This window comes from Melanaphis sacchari, unplaced genomic scaffold, assembly GCF_002803265.2.
Source record: "Melanaphis sacchari strain LSU unplaced genomic scaffold, SCAv2.0 Contig51_pilon_pilon, whole genome shotgun sequence".
NCBI lineage: Eukaryota > Metazoa > Arthropoda > Insecta > Hemiptera > Aphididae > Melanaphis > Melanaphis sacchari.
In genome coordinates this window covers 952463-970578 of record NW_020271353.1, presented here as the reverse complement: position 1 = coordinate 970578, position 18116 = coordinate 952463, and the positions used below count along the sequence as shown (strand labels likewise).

The 18116-nt window shown below is 27.9% G+C and overlaps 1 protein-coding gene across 1 annotated transcript in view; it reads left to right on the top strand.

Moving 5' to 3' along the window:
* Positions 1-5727: 5727 nt before the first annotated feature.
* The window catches only part of LOC112599444 (leucine-rich repeat and fibronectin type III domain-containing protein 1-like protein), a 37417-nt gene continuing 25028 nt past the window's right edge, over positions 5728-18116 (top strand). The window contains exon 1 of the mRNA XM_025346362.1: positions 5728-6153. The gene's annotated coding sequence lies outside the window, so the exon portion shown is untranslated. The remainder of the gene's footprint in view (positions 6154-18116) is intronic.

The window sequence follows — 18116 nt, the reverse complement described above, 5'->3', positions numbered from 1 at the left end:
TAATCTACTAAATTACTTTTCTATTTTCATTTATTCTCGACAAATTTTATTTTCAATATTTTAGTTGGACTTTTTTTTCTAAAAGTTTAGATATCCTATATAGTTCTCATTAATACAATGTTATGCTAAGTACTTGTCAATAATTGCTTATATTTTTTCAACATGAACTCAAAATTGTATTTGTTAAAACATTTTTTTATTTTTACAAATTATTTCTTTAGCAAATAAGTAGCTTAAAAAATTATTAAAATTGATTGAACAATAAACCTAAATACATACGGATCACAAATGTTACACGTTATTAGCTTTTAAAACTGTTTAAACACTTATTGTAATTTTTGCAATTTTAAACTTCAAAAAATATATCTATAATTATTATTAAAAAATTTTACGACACCTTAAGTCCATATCCACGACACGTTAAATAAGAATTACTCTCTTAATGCCATACATATTTTAATCCGATCTTGATCCAAGTACGTGTTTAACCCTGATCAACATTTTCAAAGAGTGTGCTTGGCGTTCCTAAATAAACGAATTTTTCTCCTATTGCTACAAATTTTTAGTTTTCATTTTAAAATATTAAATAAAATGAAAAAATGTACAAATGTACTTTTCAAAGTATGCATTATGTATTGTATATTATTTTTAGCGTTACAATATCAAATATCTTACTACCTATAATTAATATAAGGCCACATTATTTTTTTTTTTTCAATTATGAAATAGAATTTTCATACAAAAAAGTATTTAACCATTATAGCTTTACTTTATAGCCAAATAATACTTTTTTTTTGTATGTACGTATGTGTAAAAATGTATGCAGTAGCCTTTGGCTGGCTTTCAAAACGCTCACATTTTTCGATAATATTACCTAATAACAAAAGTCTATTATTTTATCATGATATTTTACCTATCTATAATATTATACTGTTGCAGAATTGTATTACAAATGGTATTGTCTATCGAGACAGTGCACGTTGTCAAAAAACCCGGGGCTGGTGAATATGATAGGCGTGTCGAGCATTTCTCCCACGGGTGATGCGCCGTCCAAATCCCAAGAAAGATATATTTATGTGCCTGTATATTGTACATCAGACCATAGTTATGTTTACATATTAAATATAGGCATTGAATAATAACACGATAGCTATGTACATAATATTATAGCTTCATAATACGTATAATAGTAGGTAATCAGTAACCACTAGCTGCTCGTAATTACGATGCCGCTATTGTCTTTTGTACAAAAAATACAGCGCGCGCCGCGTCATCGGATAGTGTTTATTTAATGTGTGTATAGATATTACTATGATACCATACAGAGCAATAATTCACCAAACATAAACACCCTAATTTTTTTCATTTATTAATACATTTATTTAAATTTTAATTTTTTTGATTTGTAAACACGTTTAAAAATCATGTTTTCATATATTCTAGATATTTTTGTACTATTCTTAGGAAATATTCTGTGATGATACAAATTTCTATTTTTCAAATGAGAACTCAACAAATTTTAATGTACATAATAATTAAAAATGTTGACAAGTAGTTTGTCGGTTATTCAAATGTCTACATTAAGGATATAAATCCTTTAAAATAGTTGTATAAAAATATTAAATATATACAATATTGAATCTAGTATTTATTATATTTGGGCCATTTTTACAAATCATAATTCATGTTGATGGATAAATATGAGTATTAATTACTAAAATGTCTAAAATACCACAATATTGCTATAAGTGGATACTAAACCTGTTATCATGGATGTATTATCATTTTTTTCTTAGTGCATTGAGTTAAATATCTTAAAAATCACTCTTTTGTATTTTTATTTTAATACGTCAAAATTTAAAAAATAAATAATTTATAATAGAAAAAGAAGGTTTATTATTTGAAAAATAAAAGTGTGGATTTCCACAGGAGTACAGAACACTATAATATAAATAATATTAATTATGTTGTTCAAAAAGTCTCAAGAATTTAATAATATAGGTAGCCATTAAATATATTTAAGAATGCGTATAATCAGATTTTAAATAACTGCCTTATTGAAGAAAAAAGATATTGAGCGTGTTTAGTGGATCACTCTATATATAAAAATATCTATAAATCGTATGTATATAACATAACTATCTTGTATCTAGGTACCGAAAAGAAATTATTAACATGTAACTTGTACAAAACTAAAAACATTTTAGTTGATAATATCCTAGATCGGAAGATTTAAATATTACATAATTACTGCAGCATCAAGTTATTATAATGTCTTAGGTATCACCAAACTTTATTCCACTTAAATTTAATATAGTTACTTGATTGTAACTATAATCAACTGTTTATGGAAGAATTAAAACTATATAGTATAACGTGTTTTACTTTTACTGTGATATTAAGTTTAACTATTTATTTTTTTTATGGTAGTTTCAAGATTTTGTTACAATTTTTTAGCTTATGTATTTTTCAAAATATATTATAGGTACAATAATCAAAAAGATTAAAAATATTTATTTTTAACATGTTTGTATAAGTTAGTTAGTAATTTTATTTTTTATTCTTGACAATTAAAAAACATCAAAGACGAAGGTTATAAGTAGAGCTGTAAATTTCATGCACTAAAATAGTCTTAAATATGCATGCATTTATACACTAAAAATAAGTGAAATATGCACTATAAAATTTTAAAATAAGTATAATTTAAAAAAAAAACTATACCCATATATGCTGGATGAAAAAATATTTTATTTCAATAAATATTGTAATATTATAAAATGACTTATAACTATAATAAAATAGATTAAGATTATAGATGTTTCAGTAAGTAATGATGTTTAAATGCTGTAATTCGTTAATAATTAAGTTCTTAATAAGCATTTTGTTTAGGCGTTAAAGTCCCCAAACTAGTTCCTATTTTTATTCTTCAGTATAGATACCTACTGCCTAATCTTTAAAATTGCAGGTAATATAAAAATTAATTATTAAAAAAAACAACTATTAGATGTGTTACAATAAATATATTTTAAATCTGTATTAATATTAATCATTTAACATAGCTTACCCTATCAGATCAATAATATTGCCTATAAGTAGGTATAAATGAATAATATTAAATAGGTTTATTTAAAACTAATATTCATTTAATTTTTTTTTTTAATTTGTATTGCGTAACGGCTTAAATTTTAAAATATACATTGTACTATTATTATAGATAATTATTTATATTTTTATGTTTGGTATAATATAAAATATATTTAATGTAGGATGGTTTATTTTGCTTATCTTTATCATTAGTAAATGCTATAATGTATATTATTAATTTCCATTGTATAAATTACTGTAGTTTTACAATAACGCTTTATTACCGAAGTTCGTAGGTACGTATCTTATACAGAATCGTTCATAGTTGCATTATTGAGTTCAATAAGATGCATACATTTTCAGACAATAAAATTATATACCTACTTAATTTTATAACACTCGAATAACGTTACACAATTATCATGCCTAATTATTCTACGCACGCATAAATTAAAATTCATCTTGACCCACATATACAAGAACTAAAGAACCTGCAAGAAAAAAAAAACAGAATATTTTATAAAAAAATTTCAGAGGACAACAATGATAATATTCTTGCAAAAAAGAAGTAATGTAAATAATTGTAACATTGTAATATTTACTGCTAATTTAGTATAAAATGTACAGTGATATAAACACCTTTATGACACATTAGTGTCCAATAATAATTTGTTTATCTTTTATAACTATTTTTTTTTTTTTTTTTTTATGAATTGAACACATTTATATAGGTCCACCAATTATCTGCAAATTTATCGATCTTAAATCTTAACTATAGAATATAATTACAATTTTTTATTTATTCTAGTGTGCATCGCGGTTTCAGCGTAAATCTACAGAAGTGCCTATCTATGCCCAACACAATCTATTGAATGCAATCATCCGATTGATATAATGTAATACGAATAACGAATAAGACGTAAATCAACTATCGTCGATTTATTTATTTTAAAAACGATATTAACCATAATGTGAAAATAAACAAACTAAACGTGAAAACCTCTACCGGTCGATGAAAACGTAAAACCACGATATTCTTGTCACGTCCGTTCTTTTTCATCGTTTACCGTTTGGGTAGTAAAATATTTACGCTCTCCGCTAAGAACACAACGCGAATACTAAACAATAATAGTATGCTACTGCAGTACACCTATTAATTATATTATACATAGCAAGAAGATATAGGCGTGTACACCCATAATAATAAAGAGGTGTAATTTGCACCGAATTTGGTTCAAGATTAAAAAAAAAATTTCATCGGGTATAATGTTTAAAAGAATATTAGCAAATTTAAATTGCTATTTATATACAATTTAATTTATTTGTCTATATATATTTTGTTAATAATATATTAGCTTTGTGTATAAATATTATTAAGTGATTTACTAAAATAAAGTGGATTTCTCAGTTTTTTCAAAAAGCGGGAGGGATATATGCATCTTTTACTCAGACCACGTCATAACCAAATTTATATTCTTCCATTTACCCATAAGTCCTAGTTTATTATAATTATATGTATTTCATTAATCACGCGTAATAAAGATTTGTATATTATGCGCATGTTATTACTTATTAGTTATTAATATCATCTTGGGGTAAATCACTCTATGATAGCGGTTAATGTGATTTATCTATTTTATTGTCGCCAATCAACTTAACTTATATTGTACGTCACTCAGAAGAAAATATTGAAAACATGAATTTTCATCTTAACAATATAAAAGATGTGAAATAGACAGACAAATAAAAAACCAAAAAGCAGTGGGTGATGATGACACTCTCGTCACCCCATTGGATACTCCCTAACTAAAATATACTTACGCCTTATTATGAAGACAATATTATGTTTTTAAGACTTTGAGAATATTTACACAGATTAACCCTATACTTAATGTAAATCGCTTATCATCGTCAGAAAAAAATGCTAAAAAGTCCAATCGCTTATATAAGATGCGATTCATAACGTAGTGGAATTTCAACCAAAATATAATATATATTGCCACACAGGTATCTAAAACACACATACATAGTAATATCATGGTTAATTATAGTAAAAATTTACGAAATTGTGTTTTTATGTTTTTGCGATCGAACGCCCACACAATTCGCTGTTTCGTCGAAAACTATAATTCAATATTATTTTATATTCATAATTCGTGTTGTGTATGTGTGTGTCTAATGCGCGTACTAAACAAACACTCACGGCGGGTACAGATATTTACACCGCGCGCGCATACCCGTACCTACGTTGTATCGGGCTGAACTCGCGGCACAAAACCCGAAGTGCATTGACCACCACTATGATATTATTATATTGTGTACTCTGCGGGTACACAATATTATTACTATTATTATTATTATTGTATACGATTGCGTTATTATATAGGTACCTGCTGCATGTATACTGCTCGACTGTTCTCTCCGCGGGGCAAACACACTAGTATTATACGTACGCGTATATACAACGGCGTGGCAGGCTGCTGCAAGTAAAATATATGTAATATATTATACGTATAGGTATACGTCCCGGCTGCCGACTGTCTCCCCGCCAAGAACAAGGACGAGAATATAATAACAACATAGAAGTAGCAGGCCGACCGGCCGCCGTCGCCGCCGCCGCAGCAGTCGTCAGTATCTAACCGTCTTTCCGCGAGACCGGCGACCCGTGAACCGCCAAGTCAGTTGTCGGTTATCAAATGCACACACACACGCACAAGGTGCCTACCCGAGTCGATTGACTTAGCATCGCCTACACCGACTGTCGGACCACCGATATCGCCGTGTCGACCACAGTGCTGTTTTTGCTTAACTCTTTTCTCAGCACGTTTTCACCGGTGTCCGTGTTACAGCCGCATACAATATCATTGCAAACCAACGAATTTGCAAGCACTCGATCTTTCGAGTACTGACATTTCATACCTACCTGCCTGTCCGCCCGTCAACAGTGTCTCCATAGGAACTTTTCCGGCTCGGCGTCTGTGACTGGGCGCACCCCGATCGGCGTGGTTATCCGACACACGTTTTGTAAAGATGACAAAACCGTGTCCATCGTCCACCGCATATTCAAAAGTGAGTTCTTCTTTCGTTTTATTTCCACAACACGGTCGACATTTGGCTTTGCCGCGTGTTATTTAATGACGTTTATTTTACAACGGGGTTATGTTGAGTAATAATATACTTAATATTTGCTAACGCGCTTTGCATGGGGTAGTAACGTATACGGTAATAATATAATATCATGTCGAATAATAGATATTTGTATACACAACACCCTGAAAATTGCTTAAAGACTTGGGGTGCACTCTGAATCCTATAACTAGGCTAGCTCAGTTATACCGCTACGAACACGTATCGTGTAACACCCAACTGTGTGGATGGTTAGATAGTATTATAGTGTATTAAGTGGTATAAGACACACAGTTACCCATCTCACTCCTTTAGTGGAATTTGTAATAAAAATAACTCTTAACTTTAATAAGCAAACACATTTCTACCACTATTATCATTGTTTGCTCTATTGAAATTAAAATTATACGTTACGTTAAGTAAATTTTAAACCAGTCACCAACCTATTAATATACGTATTGGTGGAGCACAGCATCAACAATATTGTATTCTCAAACCGTCTTTGTGATAAGGTACACATCATAATATTATTATCGTCACGATAAATTTCTTTTTCAATTTGTCATCAATCATCAATCATCATAATATATTAATATATACCTACTATGACTTGCTAACTTCTTTGAATAATACTATACTCGTAGATATTTAAAAAAAAATATGTATACATGAAAAATGATTATCTTTGTAACCAACATGCTTTATTTCGAATAATACTTTTTTGCATTTTTTTAAAAATTTAATAAACATGCAATTATTATTAGTGATAAAAATTTCATTTTTTTTAAAATATAGTTTTCAATATAACTGAAGATTTTAATAAGTTTCGTTTGTATTCAAAACTATAATTTTATTATTGACTCGACTTATTTATTATCTTTTATCAATACTATCATCTTATACTAAAACTGTTTAATTGAATTTGTAAACTTGATACGATTTATGATCTTTTATGCTTAGATTTATAATATAACATTGTTGGAATATGAACTATGTATAGTCCAACAATTGTTTATTTTATTATACATAACTTAAACATTTTTATACTTAAGGTTAATAATAACTGCACAGGTTTTAGCTGCTTGGCAATTTATATTTAAAGTAGGTAACCTAATTTTTAATTATTCGGTTTTTTCCATTCATTAGAAGACTAGACATTGTGTAGGTACTATGATTTTCTCACATTATCATATCAACCTATATTTAAATATATTATTTTTTCTTCCTAAATGACAAATCAGTTTCGTTGTTTCCGAAAATACCTTCTAATATAATTTTGGTGTACATTATAGTATATAACATGTTCTTATTGAATAGATTTCAATTAAACTATCTACTTAAATTGCACGATTCCATCAGAATAGTTAATTAAAATAAATTTCCAATAGGTACCTAAGTAATCTAACTTAAAGTTAATAGATAATATATGTGTATTTAAAAGATGGACACTGATATTTGAAATAATTTGAAAAAGGTTCGTATTTATTTAAAAAAAATACAAGGTCATTTTAGGTTAAAATTCTTGTTCAAGAGTCAAACATAATGCTACAAAACTGCTTACAACAATAATTAACGTAATTTTATAATTCCTGGGAAACATCTGTTCTCATGGTTTTATGGAATTTGATGTCTTTAGTTTGAAAACACAAGTACCTTCCTAATTTAAGTCGTATATTTTTTGTTAATATATTATTATAATTTTCAGTATTGAATGGGAAATGGATTGTTTTAATAATTATGTAGTTCTATTATTCACGGTAAAGTTTATAATTCAAACATTATTAGTATGTAATAACCAAGGTGCATACTACGAGAAGGTGAATACTTATTAGTTTTTAAACAAATTATTAAATCCACGTTAGTCACCTTGTCGTACACTTAATGATAAATACATTGTTTTGTATGGAGATATTATTTCGTAACTCGGTAATTTTAACTTCATATTACTTACAAAAACTAGAGATTAAAATAATATTTTCAGTGTAATGTGTAACTTTTTACATATTTTAATATACTATACATATTTTGTATTCATTATTTTGAATATTTGTTGAAGTTTCGACGTTTTTTTCTCCTTTAGGAAACATTATTCAAAAAGAATACAAATTATATCGTACTGATTGCGGACACGCGTACCTATATGAGTCCTCCTCAATATCCGATAGGGAAATAATTACACGAAAAAACCACCTTGCGTACAAACATAATACAGATAATAGCTCGTAATATGTATAATATGTATAGTAGGTAGGTAACGAAACTTTATAGCTAGCGTACTATTTGTTATATTATTATATCGTTTGTTGTAATTACAAAATATAAAATAAATACATTTGTATATAAGTCATGTGTCCTGTATAGGTTATTCACTGGCCGACGGAATAACGTTATTACTTATTACGTATTGAATGACAGTTACCGTTATGTAATAGATACGTATATGTATATGTATACCTACAATCCTGTCTCCGCGTGAACAATATTTGGATTAACTAGTTTATAGTCGTTTAGACACACACTTTTTTGAGATTAAATGAGAGGAAAGTGTTCAATGTTGGTAAAATATTGTGTACATTGTATTGAATAAGGTATTATAGGAACACGTACGCCACCATGATAAATTAATTAACTACTGTAAATATATATATATCATAATATGTACACGTGTATAAATGTTTATTTCTATGTTTATATAGCTATATAATATGACGGATTAGTTGTTATTTAACGATGAACAAAAAAACCATAGACAAAAATGAATACAAGGTGTACCTATAATAGAAAAGTAGGTAAATAGAAATAGAAACAATTGTGTTAAACGTATGCATAATATTATAATATTTTTCTAATGATGTTTTATTGTCTAATTACTCTAATTGTACAAATGCTAGTACTGAATGTCTAAAAACTATATAATATTATAGACATACATATACTGTATTATATATATATGTGACGTAAAACTGTATAATCATTTGTTTAATCAACAGAATAATTAGAAGACCGTATTTAGACTACTATATAATAACTAATAAGTATATCGTATATATAATAATAATATTTACTTATCAACGATAAGGTATAAGCAAGAATAAAATTATACCTGAAAAATATCATTTAAGTATAAAATATGAATTCAATACATTTTGAAAAAATACTAGATACTTTTATGCTTCTGTTTTTTTTTTTTATCTTAAGGTACTATAAAATGCAATATAATTTTTTTTAAACAATTATTGTAATAAGTAAAATAACTAAAATGTAAAACTACTCTCTTGTATGTACTAGACCTACTGAGAAAAAGAGTCCCTAAGATGTTTGGGTTTCGGAACTAATTTCCACTGCTACCATAATCTGAGTTAATTTATACGTTTATACCTAAACAATATTATGCATACACATAATTGTTTAATTTTTTAAGTAGGCATAGTTTATTTATTTTCATACTATATAGATTTCAATACACTACAAAGTGCAAATTCTTTTAAATTTGTGTAATTCCAAATCATATTTTTTTTTTTTATATTTTTTTATTTAATTTCTAAAAAAATTATTTTTACGCGTCTACTATATCTTCACATAAAATAAAAAAGGTATAATTTACAGCAAAAAAAAAAAAAAAAAATTATTTGTATACAATTAAAAATGTCAAAAGACAGGAGATAGAATTTTTTTTTATCTAAGATATTATGCTTATCCCTGACCGCAATATATTATATATATCGTCACTCGGTCAATATTTTGTATTGAACATTGCAATATTCATTTCGGTGACTTCAACGCACGTGATCAACGATATTCACGTTGCAAATATTTTAGTTTGGCTGCAGAATAACTTAAAATACATGAACGAAGATAGATAGTTGTATTATAATGCGTAGGTAGTTTATAGGTATTCAGTAAATTATATTTACGATTAAAACGATTAAAGAAAAAAATAATTTTTTTAAATATATCGTAAAACTATTATCAATGTTAGGTATGAATCCTAGTATGGTTTGTACTAATTATAGATACCGCTACACGACAACGACAATGATGACTGCGGCGACTTTTATAGAAACGAAAATACAACAAATTGAGTGTTTGTATTTTCTTCGTGAATAAATTACTATACAACAATATAATATGTTAACGTCTTCATTTCGAATAGGAAACAACTTAAAAAACTACGAACCGGTATTTTTTATGTATCAATATATATATAATTCACAAACATAGAACACATCAAGATACTCTCGAATAATACCAACATGTAAGACTTATTTTAAAATGAATTTCACACGTATACCTATAACTAGTTAAAAAATTCATTTTTTTTTTTTTAAACTGTTTATGTCCGTGCGTAGAAATAATTATATTTAAATTTACTCGTGACACGAGGTTCAATAGGGGGAAAAAGAAGCTGAAATATATAGTAATTTTACAATTGTATAGTGTAAAATGTAAAGTTATAATTTAAGTCGATTGTCTATTAAGTAATAACTGTATACTAATTTATCAACCTATGTCTACACCACGTTTTTTTAAAGGCATTTAGTTTATTTTAGACAGAAAAAAAATTCCATCATAAACGTATAAGGTTTTACTAAAAATAAATACTTCATGGCAACAGTGTTCTCGATCACGCTAGAATAGTACAGCATATAATACAGCTATTTCTATTGTTTGAATGAATATATTTATTTATAAGTACACACTTGAAGACGACATTACAGCATAATTTATATTATTTATACGGTTAGTTTTTTTGTTTGTCAAAACCCTGAAATTTCGACTCAATTTATACGCCTTAGGAGACAATTTATATAATTATTTTGAAAGTCAAATTACTAATTTTCACAGAACATTCTAATATTTTGACAATATTTAAAAAAATTTACACATGGAACGAGACATATTACTACTGCAATATATTTATATAATGCGAAGAATGACATAGACAAAATGTATAACTATTGCCAACTGCCAAATGGCCTAAATCACATGCATTAGTATGGTATTCAATTAATTGTAAATAGTCTACTATAAAAGATGTAAAACGTCCTACCTCCGAAATAAATTGTGGTAATAAATTAATATTATAAGATTTAGAGGTGCAAAGGGTACTTCGTAGACTTATTGGTTTTTAATTTTAAAACTATAATAACTCATAAAATCTTGACTTGAAAAAAAAAACCTATAAATTGCTCTAGATAATGTTCTTATCTTCGTATTATTTAATAGGTTAATTCACCCGAATATTAAAGCAAATACCATTTATTTTGTTTGTAAATGGAGACAATATAATATTATACCAGATTGATGCCCTTTTCAAGTCCTCTACGCCACTGCGTAAACAAGAGTTTGTTTTAAAAGTAGACTTAAAATGTTATTATATTTTATTATAACATAGCGCATGCTACCATGACATTTCGAATTGCACAAAATACTAAAAAAACTTACGTACACTCGCATAGTAACATATTTACTACATGACTTTAAACATTATCTGCTATTGGCGGGTTAACGTCCACGGATAATGTTGATATTTTATATTTATAAGCGCAGAATTATTACACATTAACCGAAATATTATATGGCTATGTAGTGTTGATTTCGTCCGGCTAATGTCGATATTATCCAAATGTTAACATTACTCGTACATCGCATACACACAACATAAATGAAGTTGAAATAAAATGGTTTTACTCGTTTAAAAAAAAAAAAAATTTACTCCATAACAAACAACTCGAAAGACTGATGGAGGTATGCGAATGCCATTTATAAGAAGTGGTCGTCATAAAGTGTAATCAAGAGGTGGTCAGTTTTTCAATAAGCCCCAACGTCGCATATAGACGATTTTTTTTCCACACCGGCGCCACTCGACCCATAGCTGCTATATGTACATATTATATACCTATATTGTACACAATTAACACGCCGGGCGAGTGGTGACGGTGTTATATTTTATACGCTGTTTGTGTATACTCGTATATACCTATATGTATTATTGTATCTTACGTACAGGATGATATTACTATATATACTTCGGATTTTACATTCCTGCTTCCCGCCGACAGTCACGCCCAACTCACGTGAGAACATATTACGATTTATTTTATCGTTACTCGCAGAAACGAATATTATTGTTCACGGTGGCTGCCGACGGAGGGTGCGTCGGCGTCGGCGAATTCGCAGTCTTTGTAACATGTGTGCGTAGTTCGTCTGTCGGTTTCGGCGCCGACGGCAATCTAATCGCGTTACGGACGACCACCGCTGACCGAAACCCTCCCATGTTGCGGAATTTTTCTCGTACGGGTACATAAAATGTAATGTGTCGTACGTATTATTTTATAGCATTTTATAATAATAATAATACCTACATGATATACAAGTCCAAACGCAGTCTGTACGTGTCCTGGTGATAGTGCCCTTATAGTATGTGCGTTTGTATTAAATATCCACGATTATGAACCTATACCTACGAAAAATAAAAACAAACTTATTTAACACACAGAATTTTAATGTTTGCAAACGGTTTGCACACCCGTCCACAACACGTATCAACTAAAATTGAAACCCAACCTTATATCACGGCCGTGGCATATACGACTGAATAATATATATATTGTGGTATAAATAAAAATCGATACGATCGGCATTCCGAATATTCGTCGTGCGGAAAGAGGTAGGTCATTTGTAGGACGTGATTAAGATCCGTACACCGACATAGCCCATTGTGTTTGATTAACTGGTAACTAATATTATAATTTATAAGTTCTGCCAAGACTCGAAACTGAGAATAGCGACGAAAAATGCAAAACGGACGTTCGTTATGAAAAAAAAATAAAATATATTATGTCCTATATTATAACCTATTACCTATGTCTTCAAATATTGATACATGGACGAATTTTATCAGCCCTGTGCAGATAATACAATTATTTATGCCAATGAATTAACAGATATTTTATTAGTTTTTATTTTATCTTTTTATTTTGCCTACATTATCTTTGGATAAACATATACATATAAATTTTGATGATTACCGAAATCTCCCTAAGTTTCTAAAGTGAGTGACTGTGTGTAAAAGAAATATCGGATTGCTCCTATACGTGCACGCACATATCAATTACGCATTACATGAATATTAATTATTTTGTGTTTCTTTTTTGGTCAAAAGTATCAATCGTTTTTCAATCGTGGTATTTATCAATATATTAATTATTTGATAAATTTTCTGAATATATATTCGAGTTCATCGTTAAATTTACTTGAAAACGTTTTTCTTTCTTTTTAAATATTTATTTATTTTTTTCATTTCAATATTATTTACATTTTAAAATGCTTGATATTCAAAATGTAAATGCCTAATTTTATGAGCGTAATTTCAAAAAATTATAAAATTCGTTTTTAAGCACACTTCGTTGTAAATTCAAATAAGTTTTTCGACGAATAGGATAGTTGATAAAAATGATATAAAATTGATCTATTCTAAAACACAGACCGGATCGAATCCTCTAATCAATCGCGGTATATTACTGAGCGATTAATTTTATCATATTAAATGATACGATTACGCTACACTGAAATAATATTATACTTAATTGGTATTGATTTTATGGTTAAAATTATAAATAAAAACAAATCATTATTACATTTTAATATTTTAACCGTAATTATATACACATACGTTATTTTCATTTGATCTTAAATTATAAAACGGAAAAAATAAATGTGAGTTTGGCGTCCTCTTAACCGTTATTGGTTATACTTTTTTTTTTCATTTTTAACATTTTAAAATATGAAATCGGTATACCAAACCGATTGGTAATCTATTACATTTTAATCACACGACTGCGTACACGATTGTTTCAAAACCGTTTCACATACCGTCTGAGTACTTTATTATAAGGAACATAATTATCTATTATGGTTGTTCTTATGAGAAAAAAGAAAATTGCCAAATCGAATGTATTTTATAAAATATAATTGTTCGTGATAATAGATTATACAATATGGCTGCAGGTATAGGTTCAGAATCACCTAAATCTATAATCATATAAAACCGTTTGAGATAAATTTTGGGATAAACAGAAAAAAATCAGCCGTTAGCAATCGTGTGTTGTTTTTTTAATTTGAAAGTATATTAAATTATATAAGACCCTCAAAATAAAATTCATATTTTTAAAAAATCATCTATATACCACACCTTAATAATATTTCACTCTTCGTTTTCGTTTGATATAACAAATCATAGATATAAAGCAAAGATTTGCAAGTTTTACATAGAGAAAAATCAGGTCATCATCCATTTTATCCTCGCTGCTTTTTTAGAACATTTTTTCAATACAATTGACATATTATTATTTTATACTTACATATTATTATTATATACTATATATATATATGTGTATATCCATAATTGGATTAGAGAATAAGAATTTTATATAAAAAATTATAGAGCCAAGTAAATGTATTAAACGTATATTACGTATAAACACTTAATACGTAAAATATGCAATCTCGTATCCAAAAGATTTAATCTATCAATTGGATGTAATAATTGAACTCGGATTAAGAGAATGTAGCCTGATCATGAGCTTCAAGAGTACAACACTTAAGGTTTTTAGATACCTCTAATTTTGCACAGACATTTATAATATTGTAATTATTATTACTTATTAAATATTGCGTGTAAAAGAAAATACCTACTTACACGAGTTATATTCAATGTTTTATGAAAATAAAAATCAAGAGTAAAATCAAATAATACGATACTATATTTATCGATAATTGGATAATCATTGAAGTTTTCGCGAACTATATCATATAAATAATACTTACTGTCGTAAATGATTTATCACAATCGGAAAAATGTAATGGGCGTTCAAGTTACAGAGTTCGAGGCTGTTACCTATCGATTTCGTTATGATTTACAGTCTCGTTTTCGTCGCTGTTCGATTATTATCATTATTTAGTATTCTATAATATATAACGGTTTATATCGTATAACATTATATCTCCGCACTACTATTTATACACATATTATAATACAGTGAAGGGCGTCTAACTATCCAAGGTCGATGACTATAAGTTCATTCGCATTATAGCGTTCATCACGTCGTTATTATTATAATGATCATCAATGCTTAATGCTTCCATTACCTAAGCATTGACATTCAACGTCTTCTCCGTTCGTTCACCCATGTTTATTTATTGAATCATAGGTGTCGTTATATTATACGTATTAGGATCGCATCGTATATTATATTTTAAAATAATTTGCTTTTTAAGGTGTTGGATCAAATTAATGTTGCCAGAAGATATATATATAGGTTTATAAATACTACATGTCTATATAGGAAAATAAGTAAAATTTATAACCGTTATGGCGTTCAAGTTTGATTGTTTTTGATGTTTTTACAAAAGTAGTTCATTAGAAACAAACAAAAAAAAAAGGTAATAAATATTATTAAAATTATATTTGGTTTACTGTTATTATTATAACATAAAAAAAAAACAAATAACCTCCGTAAAATAAATATTATTTTTAATTACGCGTTTTTTATTTCTTGAACTCGATTTTTATGGGCAGTTTGTTTTAGTTTTTAATTCTACAACCTGTCCATTAAACGCGATGCTCTGTTATAACGCCCCGGCAAAAGAATAATTGACGATTCACAATTTTATAATACAATTTTTATAGCGTTGTTCGTATACCAACGAGGCAACAAACACGTCGTATTATATTGTATACGCGAGTCTCGTTCGAAAAGGAATTCCGACTACATAATGTGCAAAATATACTACACATTGTAATATTATTTCATACGCCAAGTATAACTGTTGATTCACGCGGAGCAGGTGCAGTCGTCTGATCGTTTGGTCATGTGGGCCGCGGGTTAGCAGTGCCACACGTACATTTATTATTATTATTTTACATGTGGGTTAAGTTGATAACATTACAATAATCATTGACGTCATTATTATCCGCAAATATATTAGTATATTACTGCACCTCTGAAACGAGCGAGACCCTTTTCAACCGAAATCGTATACCTATTACCTACACTAATCTGTTTTCGGCCGAGTCACTTTCCGGTCAAACCAAAATGTGTAATATATTTTATTTTATGTTATGCGATTTTTGGACGAAAACGTTTGTGTTCTCAACAACTATATCGCTACTACCACTACCAATGCCAATGCGTACTCGATAGCTATAATATGTCATATTGAGAATAGTAATAATATTTTCTATGGCTCTAAATGTATTACTTATTAGTTATTTTACATAGAGCTCTTGGATTCTAAGCAGAACAATGAATGTATTTTTTTTTGTTTTAGTTTATTAAATTTGCAGTTAAGTATGATTTCACGAATGAAATATTTATAGATTTTTGTGCAAACTAATTAATTTTATGAACTTGCGGTATATTTCTTGATTTTAAGATGGTTTATTGTTGCATATCAAAGAGCTCCCGAAAGGCGGTGTCGGGGGGCCATACTCACCGTTATTTCAGTTAGTATTAACGTTTATAAATAACAAAATACATAACATGACGTATTATTTTCTTTACTTTTTACTTTCCCCTCCTTTATATTTCTGCTGACACCCTTATATATTTTATCTGATGTTTAATGTAACATTTATTTTTAATAACAAATAAATTTGATTAAAAATAATTAAGATTTTAATCTTGTGGCTGTTTCGTAATCTCATCACCATATAATATTTGTGCTCATATTATGACATATCTATTATGCATTATCGTCGTGTTAAATTCGAACCACACATTATGTTTTTTTAATAGCTTAAATGAACTTATGTAGGTTTTTCTGACCACTAAAACCGCAAAACTGAAATTAAACTGAAAAATAAGATAGAATTTAAAAGTAATGTATGTGTGTATATAAACAATCCAACCAAGTCTATTTGTATTCATGGTTCTGAAAATTGGCGCTTAAGTAATCTTATACTAGAGGATGTGTATCTCAAAACCAATTTTTTAAATTTTCCATTAAAAGAAACTCTTTACACAGAAATTTATTAGCTTATGAAAAACGATAAATTTTTTTGTTTATTTATGGTTCATTAACTATAATAATTGTATATAATTTTAGAAATTTTAAAAAATAAACTTTATTTTTAATACAAGAAAAACGTCTAGTACGAATCTCGAATGTCTATTTAATTTAATACAAGGATAAATAATTATAGTTTTACATAAAATACAAAGTAATGTATATCAACATGACCTAATCTTATTCCAGCAATTATTATATTTGAAAAACCTTAAAAATAATAAAATGTTGATTGATTTGTATTAATTACTGTAAATTTAAAACCAAAATTACCGTATTTACATATTTTAAGCCTGTTTTTATGAGTTGTAATCCTTATAGTATATAAAATATTTCATAATTCAAAAACTAATTCAAGTACAATAAGATTTTTAAAAACATCAACTGCCTAACAGTTTATTATAAACAAGGATAGTAATCATTTAAAAAAAGTTCATCCTTATTCTTACATAACATTAAAAAGTATCCCAATATAATAATTGTATTTAGTGGCATAGACCATTAAACAAACATATGAATATATCTATCTACATATTATACATCATACACGATAAGAATATCATTAAAATAATATTGATCTAGGGAATAGTCTAGTTAAATAGAGTAATTAAAATTGGCAAGTGTTTGTATGTAAACCTATTCATCATATAATATGTGATACATTATAATTTCTTTAATCATTTTTTCTAGTGATATTTACTTTTTTCTCTGCATAAAACACGAAAATTACAGTAAAGATCTAATGCTATTAGCTATTGTAACTGCATAGTACGATTGTGGGTGATATCAACAAATTTACAATTCAATTTTGTTAAATAAGACTTTTCCTTAACAGC